This window comes from Rousettus aegyptiacus, unplaced genomic scaffold (assembly GCF_014176215.1).
Source record: "Rousettus aegyptiacus isolate mRouAeg1 unplaced genomic scaffold, mRouAeg1.p scaffold_m13_p_3, whole genome shotgun sequence".
Taxonomy (NCBI): domain Eukaryota; kingdom Metazoa; phylum Chordata; class Mammalia; order Chiroptera; family Pteropodidae; genus Rousettus; species Rousettus aegyptiacus.
The window spans coordinates 100153836-100169285 of NW_023416306.1; the positions used below are offsets into that span (position 1 = coordinate 100153836).

General features: G+C 34.3%; 1 pseudogene; it reads left to right on the forward strand.

The window, feature by feature from the left end:
- Positions 1–8691: 8691 nt before the first annotated feature.
- LOC118601394 lies at positions 8692–8810 on the forward strand (annotated as a pseudogene).
- The last annotated feature ends 6640 nt before the right edge of the window (positions 8811–15450 follow it).

A 15450-nucleotide genomic window follows, 5' to 3' on the forward strand; every position in this document is an offset into this window, starting at 1 on the left:
TGTTGTTTAATCTCCATGTATTTATGGTTCTTCTTGCTTTCTTTTTGAAGTTGATGTCTATTTGGAAAGCAATATGATCAGAGAATATGGTTGGTATAATTTCAACCCTCTTACATTTGTTGAGACTACCTCTGTGTCCCAGTATGTGGTCGATTGTTGAGAATGTTCCATGTGCACTAGAGAAGAATGTATAAGCAGCTGTTTTGAGATGGAAGGCTCTGTAAATGTCAATTATATCCAGTTGGTCTAATGTATCATTTAAGGATGTTATTTCTTTATTGATTTTCTGTTTAGATGATCTGTCCATATCCTACAGTGAGGTATTTAGGTTCCCTACTATGTTAGTGTTTTGGTTTTTTTCTCCCTTTATTTCTGTTAGTAAATCCTTTACATATTTAGGTGATCCCTGATTGGAAGCATAGATATTAAGAAGTGTTATGTCTTCTTGGTGCATGATTTCCTCTATTATTATGAAGCATGCCTCAGTATCTTTCTTTACCTTTTTTATTCTGTAGTCTACTTTGTCTGATATTAGTATTGCTACTCCTGCTTTTCTGTGAATGCCATTTACTTGAATGATCATTTTCCATCCTTTCACTCTGAGTCTATATTTGTCTTTGAAGCTGAATTGTCTCCGGGAGGCAGCATATAGTTTGGTTTTGCAACTCTGTGCCTTTTTATTGGTGAGTTCAGTCCATTTACATTTAGGGTGATTACTAAAATATGAGGTCTTCTTATAGTCATTTTATCTTTTGCTTTCTGGTAGCTCGGTGTTTCCATTGCTTCTTTGTCCTTGTGTTCTGTTCGTTGTTGTTGTTGTTGTTGTTTTGTTTTGTTTTTATTTTGGTTGGCTTTTGTGGGTTTTCCCTCAGGTTCTTCTTGTTTTGTATTGTATACTTTAGTTTTGAATCTTTGGTGTATGGTTACCGTTACGAACGTGTGAGGGACAGCTATGTATATACAGTCATCCATTTTCTTCTGCACGTGCCTTATCTTCATTCTCCTTTGTGAATTTGGATCTTTGAATCCTTCCCTTTTCCTTGCTGTCCCTATGTATGCTAAATGTTTATTACTATCTTGCTGTAGCAATTCTCTTCTTATTATTTAAGCTTGTAATGCCCTGTTCTTAGTAAGGGTTGCATTCCTCTGCTTCTATTTGTCTGATAGTCACCTTACTCCTAATTATGTTTTTTTTTTTGGTCATTTTGTTTTAGGTGAGCTGACCCCTTTCAGTATTTCCTGTAGTGCAGGCCTCGTAGTGGAGAATTGCCTCAATTTTTGTATGTCTGGAAAGGTCTTTATTTCTCCTTCATATCTAAAGGAGAGCTTAGCTGGATATATTATTCTAGGTTGGTAGTTCTTTCACTTATATTTTGAACATTTGATTCCATTCCTTTCTGGCTTGTAAGGTTTGTGCTGAGAAGTCTGATGATAATCTAATGGGTTTTCCTTTATAAATTACTGTTTTCTTCTCCCCGGCTGCCCAGAGAATTCTGTCTTTGTTGTTGATTTTTGATGACTTTATTACAATGTGTCTTGGTGAAGGCCTTTTTAGGTTGAGATAATTGGGTGCTCTGTTGACTTCTTGAATTCCAAGCTCCAGCTCATTCCTTAGATTTGGGAAACTCTTGTCAACTATTTGTTTGTAAATGCTTTCTAGTCCCTGCTTCTTTTCCTCACCTTCAATAATTCCCATTATTCTTATGTTTCCTCTCCTGATGGTATCAGTTAGTTCTTGTATTTCTCATTCATTATTTTTCATTCTTTGGTTTCTCTCTTCTTCCTTCTTATTTATTTCTAGATTTCTGTCTTCAATATCACCGATCCTTTCCTCCATTTGGTTGACTCTATTTCCCAAGCTTGCTATTTCATTTTTCAACTCTTGCAGTGTGTGTGTGTGTGTGTGTGTGTGTGTGTGTGTTATCTCCAGAAGATCTGTTTTTTTTTGAAGGTTTCAATCTCTGCTAAAGAACTCATTCTGCTCATCTAGTTGTTTTTTCAATTCTTACAATTGTTGCTATGACTCATTTTGAAACTCGTCGAGTATTTTCAGAAGTACCATCCTGAATTCTGTTGTTTACATTGCATATTTCTATGTCTGTAAGTTTATTTTCTGGAGATTTTTCTCTTCCTTTCTAAGATGTCTTGTTACCTTGGTTGTTCATGGTGTTTAATGGACTATTTCTCCACCTAGCCATTAATGGAAGTGTATTCTACTACTTTTCCAGAAAGAAGATTTATTATATAATCGTCTCTAGCCTGCTGCAAATAAGGCGCTTTGCTTTTGGTTTCCAGCAGGTGGCATCTAAGCCTCTTGAATCTCTGCTTTATATAAAGCCTTAATAATGCCTTTTTTCCCTTGTAGATGTTTAATCATGCTCGCTACCCTCAGTCTCAGTCCCTGTCAGTGTTAGAGATAGCTTTGGTAGCATTCGCTCAGTTTCCCCCGTGGCTCCGCGGTGATTGGTCTTGGAGGGAAGGTGGGGAGGAGCTTACTGGGTTGGGATTTGGCGGCTGTGACTCAGTCTCAGTTTTGCAACCGCAGTCATAAAAATCAACTGTTGTTTCTCTGCCAACCACTTCTCTGCTTTCTGCCCTCATGACTGGGCCTTGCCGCCGGCTGAGTGGAACTCACAACTCTACCGGGCAGGGCTGTTCAGGGAACTCGTTGCATCTTCTCTCCTCCTCTTCCTCCTACAGGGAGCTCTGGTGGCAGTGACAGGGAGCTTCTTTATTTCTCCCAGTCCACCTCCAGACACCACAGGTTCTGACCTGTGGTAGTTCTTACGCACGGATCCCATGCTCAGACATGCTGGTGTGCAGTTTGGGTATTTTTTGTTGAGTTTTAGATGTTCAGCTTGTTGTTGTTTCAAGGGGAGAGGTCTGGGGATGTCTCTCACTCTGCTGTGTTTCCCAGTGTCTGTGACCTCACTTGCTCTCCAGCACCAACCAGCAGAGAAGAAATCTGGGAGAAAATGCACTTGCTCCAGGCAGATACCTCTGCAGAAAGCTATTCACCTTTTATACATATATGTCAAGTATCTCTAACTAGATTGTAAACAAGGACTAATTTTATTCATTTTGGTTCAAGGATGAAATATTTTAGACAATAATGCTATGTTTCATTAGACTAGTAAAATCAAAAACCAAACAAAATTTAGCTTAATTTCCTACGTAAATACAATTATCTGACCCAAGCATGAATATAAAAACAAAATGATATTTTCAAAAATTGGAAAAAAATTTCAATATTATTTTAGATTTTGAAAGAATTACAATTAATTGCCACTAGATGGAGGAAGTGATTTTCTTAGTTTCTGAGTGAATTTGAAGCTTTTCGTTAAAAATGCTTGCTTAGGCCTCAGACAGTTATCATTGACAATTTATCAGATTATCAGTATCTTTTTGAAGTCTAGTCTTCTTTGTAATTTTATGAAAAATACTTTCTATCTTCCTTTCTTAAACCCCCACCCCTAACAAAGGCAAAACAAAAACAATGCAAATGGAAATGACTGATGTGAAATGAAACCGGCTAAGTGATTTAAAATTTACCTCTAGACTCAGGAAGAAATTGTATGTGATTTCATTGCACATTAGCATAATTAATGTCTTTTTTATAATAAGATAAGATAAATGTGCTGACGTTTATAGACTTGTATAGAGTTCAATGTGTTTCAGGGTACCATGCTGTTTGACTATATTGCTATTGTGTGTTTATAACATGACTGCATTTTAAGTATCAAACATGACAACTTTTGCTTCAATTGACTTTTGTTTTGAAAAGCCCTTTGTGTTCCTTCAAAAGGGTAAACTTGCATCTTAGAAAAAAATGAAATCCATATAACTGTGAAAATCACTTTCATTGCAGATATTATTGCAATTGGTTAGAAAGTGAAACCCTTCACCTTTCTTTCTTTCTTCCTATTTTTTGGTAAATGTTGTTACTTTTATATAACTCTAGCAGAAATGTTAGAATTATCATAAATAAGCTTTTGCACATGCTGTTATTTCATCTTCTGTAAAAATTTCAATCATATTCTTAATGTTTCTGTTTCCAAGCCAACTGTTTAATGCTCAAGGCTTTATTTCAGATTGCAGCTCAGACTATTCATTTATGCTAACAGTAGAGCTTGAACAATACTGTAAATTAAAGAAAATGTAATTTTGGGATTTGTCTTATAATTTACCATTTCAAAAAGCACTCTCTGGAGAAATTAATAGCTTAAATATTACTGGAATAATGAGAACCAAGTTTGAGGAAAATTTAGCTTGAAAGTCTATTAGTGAAAATGATGGAAATAGACATTTTTGTATTGCTATCTGAACGAATATAATACCATACCATTTATCTCTAATTATCCCTAAGAAAAAGAACAAGAAGCACTAAAAAAAAACAAAGAGTAAAGATTTAAATGGATCTGTTATTCTCTTGCTTCCCCTCACCTACTATTTCTGTTATTATAAATATTAACAAAAATCAGCAAATAGAATTAGAGAGTAAAAACAGAAGGCTGATATAGTCTTTGGGTCAACAAAGAGCTTCTACTTAGCACATCGAAATATCTTGGGCCTATTATTTTGGGAAAATATCCTCACATATAATTCAAATGTTCATTTTCAAATCCATTCATGTTCAATGAAGTGTGTGATTTTTCTATTCAAGTTGAAGAAAGCAGATTGAGAATTTATCTAAATTCAGCTAATTACATTTGGTCAAGCATTGTCTTTAGCACAATCATTCTCCAGATCTAAATTTTTGTACTTTTATTCAGCTATGGTTGTAGGGGCCATTGGTTACAAAAATAGAAAATTTCATATTCTTGAGGTACGAGATGTGTGCAATTAATGGTCGGGTTTATGTAACAAATGTATTCTGAAGAGGTTACACGGGGACAAACAACATGGAACAGTTGAGTGAGATTAATTTCTTAGTTCAGCTTTGTAAAGCTTAGAACTTCCTTTCTGAATGGTAGGTAGCTCTGACTGCCATTTGCATTGTATCTCTTATGGCGCAGTCATCATTTGGACAGGGCAGTTTCACCACCACTCAATTAATTTTTAAATTATACCACCAGGAATTGATACATTGTCTTGTTGCATTTATATCTGTGATCTTGGAGTTTTGATGCCTCACTTACCACTGCTCTCCCTGACTTGTGGGAAAGATTTGTCTCCTTTGTAAAGGCAGGGATATGAAACAGAAAAGCAGCAGGCAGAGTTTTTACACCTCCTCCTGTCAGTCTGGATGATTCACTAAGCTTAGTAGGCTGTATGCCCTGTATCAATACAATTACATAATCATTACCTGTAAGTTAAAGCACTTCACACACCCACTGGCAAAATATAACAATAAAGCTATTCTTACAAATTTTTTCCTTCAAAGTAATTATATATAGTTGAGAAACTAAACTACATTCGAACTAATGTAACTTCAAACATTACCTTTCCCCTTATAAAACTTTTTGCTCCTCTTACCTTGCATTATGTTGAGTCAAAAAAAAAAAAAGAAAAAGAAAAAGAAAAAAGGAACTAGTTACGGTGAAAAGATAAAATGAATTTCTCAGTTGTTCAGCAAACAAGTTCAGAAAAAGAAATAAGAAAAAGGAAACTGGTAGCATTTTCACACTGCCTAACAAGGAGCAGATACTAAGAAAGCACTCATTGAAACAATGTTGAATATATAAATTTCTTTCACAATGACTTGAAAAATGCCAAGACATCTAAGAATAAAAACGTGCTCAGGGAATCATTTTTCTATAATAAAAGCAAGCATCAGTAAAATTTCCATTAATCACGGGAAATGAGGATGACCTTCTGATTCTATTATTAGTTTGCTTTGAAAATTAGTGTGCCTAAGTTCTGGGCATTTAAAGAATTTAGTGATTGGAAAAGAAGCCATGTCACCTCCAAGGGCATGGGTTTGAAGCTAACACAGGTTGTCAAAGAAAGTTGATACCATTTGACAACTGCTTTGTGAAATGAGCTGGTTTCAGTCCAGTGGACAGATGTCCATATCACAAAATGCTCTAATTGGCAGTTTCAGAAGAGGAGCCAAAAATCGAGTGGGCCTACAAGCTGAACCCTCTTCTCATTCTCTAGAGGGACAGACAGAGCTCATAAAGCAAGCTTAGAATTGCTGATGGCAATCATATATATGTTTTCTGGATAGAAAGAGACTTAAGATACTCAAGTACTTTTCATTAGGCCTTCCCAAGTTGATGTGTTTATTATTTACTGCTACAAACTAATTATTGTTAGCTTGCACCTTGTTAGAGAAAAACCAGAGCTGGATAGCATTTAAAGGAGTAAGAACAGATTTCTTCAGGAACTACTGTGATACAGGAAAACAGACCTCAGTATAGAACTGGGCTCAATTCTAAATACAGTATGAGCAAGTGTGAATTTATAGCCAAGGAACAGAGTGGGGGTCAGTGGATGAAAAATTGCTAAGAAGAAACATCAGGGATAATGGGGGATTCTGGCTAAACTGTCTGGATTCTTGCTGAAGGCAGGCTAGGGTTATCGCATATCACCTAGGGGAGTGGGGGATAAGGAATTTAATCAGATATTGAGGGTAGAGAGTCTTGCTAAACTCAATTAACAGGGTTTTTGCTAAATTTGGGTGATAAAAAGAGAAATAGGAAAGCCCAAAGGTTTAGGAGTACTTGAGAAGAGAGTTCAGAGGAGCCTGACTAAGGTTTGGTGAGAGTCTTTGTTAACATACTGGTGCATTTCTCATATAAAATGCATGCTATTGTTGGATTTAATGACTATCACTAGTAAGTTAAAAATATCACATATGCCATGAAAACTGGCAAGTACAATTCAGTAAGTACTTGAACTTAGAATATTTTGCCTGTGGCTCAAAATATGCCCAATCTGCTATCAGTCTGAGCAGACTTAATTTCTTATAACTTTTCTGTGTCCCGCACTGAAACAAATATTACCAAGGCCTGGGAAATCAGGTGGACTCAATTACTGGACACATCCTTTTAGAATTAATGACACGGCAATAGGCTTGTTCAGGGTCTTTATACTGAGATAAATGACTGTCTACTGATATGATTTTGGCAGCTGTGAGAATGTCTACTGTCTTGATTACCTCAAGGTCCAGGCCTGAAGTGTCATTCTTTTAGCTTTGGTTTTGTTTTTTTTTGAAGGAGAGGTTATTTTTCCAAACCCATGGTCCATAGAATACTACTAGTTCTCTAGCTGTTCTACTACCCACCCACCACACCCACCCACACACACACAGTCATATAAATTTGGAAAACATTTGGTTAAATAATGTTAAATAGGTTTATTTATGCAACATTCACAGAGCCTTTAACATACAAATGTGTCTTGACTCTTAAAGAAGAGAGAGTAGGTAGTATTAACATTGCTGGAAATTAGTGTTCCAAGAAACTGAGTGAGAAATGCTCTTCTCAGTCATTTAGAGTTTGATGCGCACTAATTGTTGTCTGATAGTATAATTTAAAAAAATAATAAAAGGATAGCTGGTAAAATTTACCTGAGATTACTAAAGATTATTTTCCCACAATTTTGCTGATATCAAAAAACCATTAAAAAAACACAAAACCTTCCTCAGAATGAAAGTGGTTTGCTCCTGGTAAACTATTCTCAGTAAATAATTTAGACAGTACAATTTCTTGCTATCAATTTTCTCCGAAATGTTAATTAGATGAGTAAGCACTGTTCAGAGTCCTTCCTTGCCCTCTCTCTTTAAGTGGTCAGTGTTCCTCCTCTGTTTGGGATTGTCATGGCAGGTTATCACCAGAAATATGTGGGCAGTAGAGAAATATATTGGAAATATATGAACTAGAACTGATCTGTGGAAAATTCTTCCAATCATCATATGTGGAAAATTGTAGGATTTGGTTCCTACTGACTCCAGTCAAAATACATTTTTTTTCTCCTCTCAGAAATACATTTGATAATAGAGCAGAGACAATTATAAACATAGCACTAATTTTTTCTTTATAAATAGAATTTTCATGATAGAACTTATTCCATGTTTCTGTTTATAGGGCACAAATTTGTAACAGTACCATTATTTTTTCTACAGAGAATATTGTGAAATCACTGCCATATGAAGTAAAAATAAAAAAAATATGAAGCCAAAAGATGTGAGGAAAAAGTATCAGAAGTGTATCAGGTAGTAAAATAATATAAAAACATTATATTATTTTTCTGATATTTGAGATATATATATATAACATGTCAGCTTTAATTTTTTCAATTTGTTTCAATTGTTCTTATTAAAAATAAATATTTGCTTTCATACTTGATTTTGTATGATTCAGCTTTAGGCACCACAAAACCTGGATCTATCTCTGATATACTGACTATGAAGTGAAATAAAGTAATATTCTTTTATATGATCCCATTATATTGATTTAGTATGTTTTAGTTAAAAAAATCAGAAGACATAGATGGGGGGAAAGGAGTCAAATATGTGATGACAGAAAGAAATCTAACTATGGGTGGTGAACACACATTGCAATACATATATGATTTACTGTTGAATTGTACACTTGAAACTTACTAGATTTTGTTAATCAATGTCATCATAAAAAAAACTATGAAAAAAAATCAGAAAATAATTCTCTCCTTCCTTCCTTTCCTCCTTTTCCAATTTAAAAGGGAAACTCTTAGTTGATGAAAGTTAACTTTAAAAAAATTATGATAGTCTATGGCTATGCTACCCTGAAGAAGCCCGATCCCAACTGATCTTGGAGGCTAAGCAGGGTGGGGCCTGGTTAGTACTTGGATGGGAAACCACCTAGGAAGACCAGGTGCTGTAGGTGTAAAAAAAAAAAAAAAAAAAAAAAATTTTAAAAAATAAAGGATTGTAAGCTGACAAGGTCCTTGCAACCTATGAGGTCAACCAAGGGTTGCCTTGCATAAAAAAAAAAAAAAAATTATGATAGTCCTTCAAAAAGATATGTCTTTTATTGGCTTAAGAAGGGAAGCTAAAAATAGGGCTAGAAATAAGGAAGATGAGTGAAAAATGAAAAAAGGGGTAGTGAAATTTGAAAAGGAGAGGAAAGATAAGGCAGAAGAAAAATCAGAGAAGAGAGGAATTAGAGGAGAACAGAGAAAAAGAGAAAGGCAAGAAAAGAAGAGCATAGATAAAATATCAACTGGCTTTACATATAGTTAACTGAAAACGGACTTCCATAAATTATAATCACTGTAAGTAGGAGATATACTGTAACAATTAATTTTCTGAGGCTTTATTTCTGAGTTTCATCCTCCGTGTTTTTATACCATACGCACTCCCTTCTCATATGACCTTATACACATTCATGCTAAAGTGTTAGAGATCAAGTGTGTTATTTTGGAACTTAGGAATTACCACATTGGGTGAGATTTATGGCCCATCAATTCTGCATCTTGTTTAAATAAGGTATCCAAGGTGTGAGAGAGAGTATTTTTACACTGTGTTTAGTAGATTTGAAACTGCTAGAAGTATTCTTCATTGCGAGCAGTCTGCAAAGGAAAAGGCTAACAGAGCAAGAGACTCTAAAGTTTTCTACTTATCAAGGGAACCTAAGTAATATAGTTGAGTTAGTTCATTTACAGCTTATGTGAGCAGATTTAATTTCCCATAACAAACATATTCTACAGATTAAGTGGAAAAATACAATTTTCTATTAAAAATGTACATTACGTACTCTATGATTAAAAGTACTTACTGTATTATGACACTTAAAAAAAAAACTATAATTCATGACCTGGTCAAATCTTTGCATCACAGACCTCCTGATACTCAATTCCCGCCTTACTCTCTCCCCACTTCCCTGTTCTTGTAGGTGGTAACATGATCTCCCCAGACACTTAAACTATAAACATTGGGGTCCTCTAATTTCTTACCCCTCAGCCATAAGATCCAATTGGTCACCAAGTCCTGTCATTTCTATATCCTTAATGTTTTTGGAACTGTCTCCTCTGCAATTTCATGTCCATTGCTCCAATTCAAGCTCTTATTATCACTCATGTGGACTATTGCAACGGCTTCCTAACCTATCTTGTTGCTTTGGGACAAATTACCTAATCCAGGGATTGGTAAACTATATAGATCATGAGGTGACATGGCTTCCTCTTCTATCACTAAATCCAGCCTGATGCCTATTTTTTTTTTTTAATAAAATTTTATTGGAACATGCTCGTTCATCTACCTATTGTCTATGGTTGTTTTTGTGCTATGATGGCTGAGTTGCATAATTGTGACAGACTGCATGGCCTAAAAACCCAAAATATTTACTCTCTGGCCCTTCATAAATGAAGTTTGCCAACCTCTGGTATAAATCCATTAGCCACTTTGAAGCCAGAGTGATATTTCAAAAACTTAAGCCTGATCATTACTCCTTAAAATCTTGCACCAATTTGCCATAATTCACAGAATAAAATCCAGATACTTAATACCAAGCATAATTCATAAGATCATTATTTTGGGGGTCCCTATCTACTTTTCTAGCCTCATCTTATGCTATTTCTCCAATATAGCTGTAGTCTGTTATGAATGAGGTGTCCTGGATTTGCGATGTTTTTCTTTAAGGTCTTGCTCTGACAAAAACAGTCATCTTTCAAGGTAATGCATAGCTGTTGATCCTTAAGTAGAATTTCTAGATCTCTCCAAGTAGAATTAAATCCTTCCTGTGAATTTATCATTTCTTCTTGTGCTTGTCATCAGTAGCACTCATTTTGATTTCTTGTCATTTTTAATTACCTCTCTGTCTTTCCTACTAGATTATGAGCCTTTGAAGGATCTGGATGTCTTACTTATTCTAGTATCCCTTCTGTCTCACAGTGTCTTATGTGTAATAAACACTAATGAGCCATTTGCAGAATAAATGAACAAAGAAACTGTTAGGTGAATCATCCCTGAATAAACTTTAGTATAATCTATGGAAAAGTGAACTTTTTTTTTTTTTTGCCACAAAAACTGTAAAACACTATTGAATGCTCTTATGCTGAAATTTACTGAGGACTGTAAAGTAAAAACATGACTTCTCCATAAATTTTGTAGTAGAACAAAAATTATTTTTTTAATCAGAGAAGTAAAAAATATTTTAAATAAGAAAAACAAATAAATAGTTTTGGTATGGACTGTGACTATAAACATACTATCATTTAAATTAAATTATATTGTTAGAAGTTGAATTTGTTAGAAGACTCAATTTGGCTTCATAACAAAAATAACTGATTTTTTAAATCTTTTAATGATGCTTTATCGGGTTTTACAGACTTAGCTGACTGCATAGAATAATGTTAGGACTTGAGAAGCTAGACATGAGACCTTCACATAAAAAATATGAGGGTCAAATTAAAGGCTCTGTATTCAGATAACCAACAGATGTATTGAATACACCAATCAGAGCACATAAAACACATCATACAGTAAGTATCCATCTGAAACAACCATACGATATAATGTTAACAAACAAACAAAAAAGAATATGAAAATATATATAAGATTCAGGCTTTTAGAAATAGAAAAGTAATTTAGCCACAATAACTTTCTTGCAGATAATAAATATAATTATAATATGTAAGCAAAATATATTTAAACTTCTTCCCCCAGCCCCAAAACTATTTGAAAATATTGGAGAACAACAAAGTACTCAGATACTGAAGGAAGTTAACATTTGAAAGACAGAACTACAACCAGTGAGATTTATGAGTGTTCACCCTTTTGCCTGAGGGTATATCTCAATCTGCAGCTGGCTCTGGGTAACAAAAAGTTGAAATTTTACTAGCTTGAGCTAAAGAAGACTGAGTTCTAGGCTGAGAGAGAAGCTAGAAAATTCAGGGGAAAATCCTGAAAGAAAGGAAGCTGCAGAGGGAGTGAAGCTCAAAATATGTATGTAAATTCTACCCAGACCCTTGATGACCACTAAATTGTATATGTCCCAGAGAGACACCAGTGGGTCTGGTAAAAAAGCAACAGCTCAAAGATGAAAGAATTGGACAGAGATTCTAACTGCTGTCCACTATATTGGAGATAGGGTTTGGATTTTAAGTCTAGCCAATTGAACTACTTCCTAAAACAAAAATTAACACATTTCAGAGGAATATAGCTGAATCCAAAGTTTCTGCAGTATTGTTTTTATAATGTCCAGTATATGATAAAAAAAAAAAAAGTAAATAGGCAGAGATATTGGGAAATGTTATCCACAGTCATGAGAAAAAGCAGTTATTAAAATCTAGTTCCATAATGATTCAGTTGCTGCAATTAAAAATAAAGATTTTAAAGCTGCTATTATAAATATGTTCACATTTAAAGGAAAATATAATGAATTAACAGATAGAAAATGTTAGCAGTAAGCTAGAAGCTAAAAAAAGTACGTAAAAATTATAGAACTGAAAAACACATGAATTAAAATGAAAAATTTTAATTCATGGTAAACTTGAGGATAGAGCAATAGAAATTATTAACTTGAAGGGCAGCGGAAAAAAAGATGGAAGGAAATGGACTAGGGTATCAGAGACAAGTGGGATGACATCAGGAGGTCTAATATATGTATAATTAAAGTTTCAGAGGTGAGGAGAGAAAATGAGGCAGAAAAAGAAACACTTTGAAGACAGAATGGTTAAAAACTCACAAAATTGAGAAAAACAAAAACTCAAAGATCAAAAGCCCCCCTGCCAAATTTTCACAAAGAAAACCATACTAAGCCACATCATAGTCACATTGATAAAACCCAAAGGTAAAGAAAAAATATTGAGAGTAGCCTAGAAATACAATATATTATATTGAGGGAAACAACAACAAGCGTTATTATTCCACTACCTTGAGATCTGTAACAACTGGGGTTATAGCACTGAAAAAAGAGAGAGAGAGAAAAAAAAAAACTTGGCCAAGAATTCTAAAACTAGAGAAACTATCCGCCAAAAACAAAGGCAAAACTAAGACACTTGAAGATAAACAAAAATAGAGAGAAAGTGCTACCATGAAGAATGCTAAAGGAAGTTCTTTAGGTTGAAGGGAAATGACACATTTGTAATTTGTACACACAGGAAACAAATAAAGAGCATTAGAAATTATATATATGTAAGTATAAAAGGCTCTAGGTATTTTTTTAACAAAGACATTGTTAAAAGCAAAAATTATAATATCACTTTTTGTATTTGTGCCTTTGATAACAACAACAGCACAAAAGATGAGGTGGTAAATGGAACTATACTGTTGCAAAAGTCTCATATTTTATACAAAATAGCAGTGCAAAACTGACTCTAAGTAGAGTGTGATAAGTTAAAGTTGCATATCCCTAGGTTGGCCATTAGAAATAAAGAGTTACAGCTGTAAAACAGCTAAATGGTAGATCTAAATCCAAACATATGCATAGTTACACTATATATTGTTAGACTTAGGTCTACCATTAAACAACATTATTGGGCTAAATACTGTAGTTAAAAAGCAGAGATTGTCAGACTTGTTAAAAAGAAGCAGGACCAAATTACATACTGTCTACAAGGGACAGACATTTTAAAGTAAAAAAAAAAATACAGAAATAAATTGCAAGGAAAGGGTGGAAAAAAATATATTCCAGGCAAACAATAAGCATAAAATGTATGTTGGATTAAAAATAGTGATAGAAATAGTTTGATAGAACACTATACAGAAATGAAAATGAAAAACTACTGTCTGTGCAACAATATGGGTAAAAATACTGAACGAAAAACCAGTTGTACAAAAAATACATATTAAAGAATAGTTTTATTCATATGAAATTCAAAAAGGCAAGATTAATCTATGGTGTTTGCTGTCAGCATGGTGATTATCTTTGGGGAGGAGGTTTGAAATAGAGACTGGATCAGGGGACGAGGAAATCTTTGAAATGCTGAATGACATTCTTATTTCTTGATCTGGGTGCTGCTTATGTGAATGTTTTTACTTTGTGGTGTTTAATGGAACTGGACAGATATGGTTTGCGTACTCTTCTCTATGTATGTTATACTTCAATAAAAATGTTTATTTACAAAAATGGGCTAGGATCAGACTACGTAAATCTAAAAAGATGGTACACAATTAATGAATCACCTCTTTAATAAAAACATATCAGTGCAAAGAAAATATCTTTTAAGGGAAAATGGAAAGGCAATGTTCAATGATAAAAATTAAGTTTTTGGAAAACTCCATAGTTTGGGGCTATGGATAGTGAAATTCAATTATAAGTGACGCTCTAGAATCCTTCGTAAATATTTTTGAAATTCATTTTTAAAAAAGGGGACATAAATTGGGAGAGTATCAATGCCATTTTGTATATCTTAAATTTGTAATAATACTTTTATTACCATCCTTGCTCTTCATGATTTCCTTTCTTCTACATTGTTTTATAAAATACTCGTATATTTGTTTTGCTCTGTAGCAGATAATATGCATAATAGGAAACATTACATTTTTCTGTACTTAATGCCTTTGTGATATGACTCAGAATTGTCAACTCCCACTTCTAGGGTTATGTTTTTGGTGTCAGAGATACATAGTTACTTGGATGTTTGAGATGGAAAAATCTTTGGGCAATCATTATTTAATTAACTCAGCCTAGCTAGGCTCATATCTTTCACACCTCCTCCTCAATATACAAGGTTACCTTACATTTGGCTTAATGATATCTTGCTAAACACATGCATTCAGTTCCTCCTTCATTCTTAGTTCCCTTGAGCTAACAGATGTAGGAATAGGGTTTTAATTTCTGAGTTAATTTTCGTCCAGCTTTAGCTATCTAAGATTCATTGCTACAACCTCTACTAATTAATTCTTAGCCAATTTCCTTATTTTCCATTTGAGTTCCAAATCCTTCTTTTTCTGCTATTTCCATTAGGAGTGACTCTAGATTGAACACACATTAAAATGTCTACAATATCCAGAAAGGTACACTGGAATAAACCCAGATATTCTAGAATTTCACACAAGGGTTACTTGTGGTAGGCACTAGTACCATTCGCCATAGTAACAATGCCTATCTCTGGCTTTTAGAATCTAGGCTATATCTCCATTTCCTTATAGTATTAATCATTTCAAATTTTGTATGTCAATTATCTTTATTATCAGAAAAAAATCCCTAAAACATAGTCAGCAACCAGTTGCAGTGTGCTGGAACTGGCTCTCATTACTCAACAGAGTCAGTTATATGCGGCTCTTCCTAATTTCTTGTTCAGTGATCTCATGTTGGTAGCTTGAAATCAATCACAGTAAGAGAGCATTTACACCATGAAAACTGGCAATTTTACAAATCAGGGCTTTAGTTTTAGAATCTGCTTACTGTACACCATAGGCAACCGATATCTCTATATGAGCTGAAAGAGTAGTCAGCTAACTATTTAAACAATTAGAAAGTCCACAGAAACACAAGAGTTGGGGTAGGGCTGCCTTTATACATTACTCGTTTTGGCAAAACCTAACCACAAGCAACCTTGGTGAGTGGCTCACTGGAAATG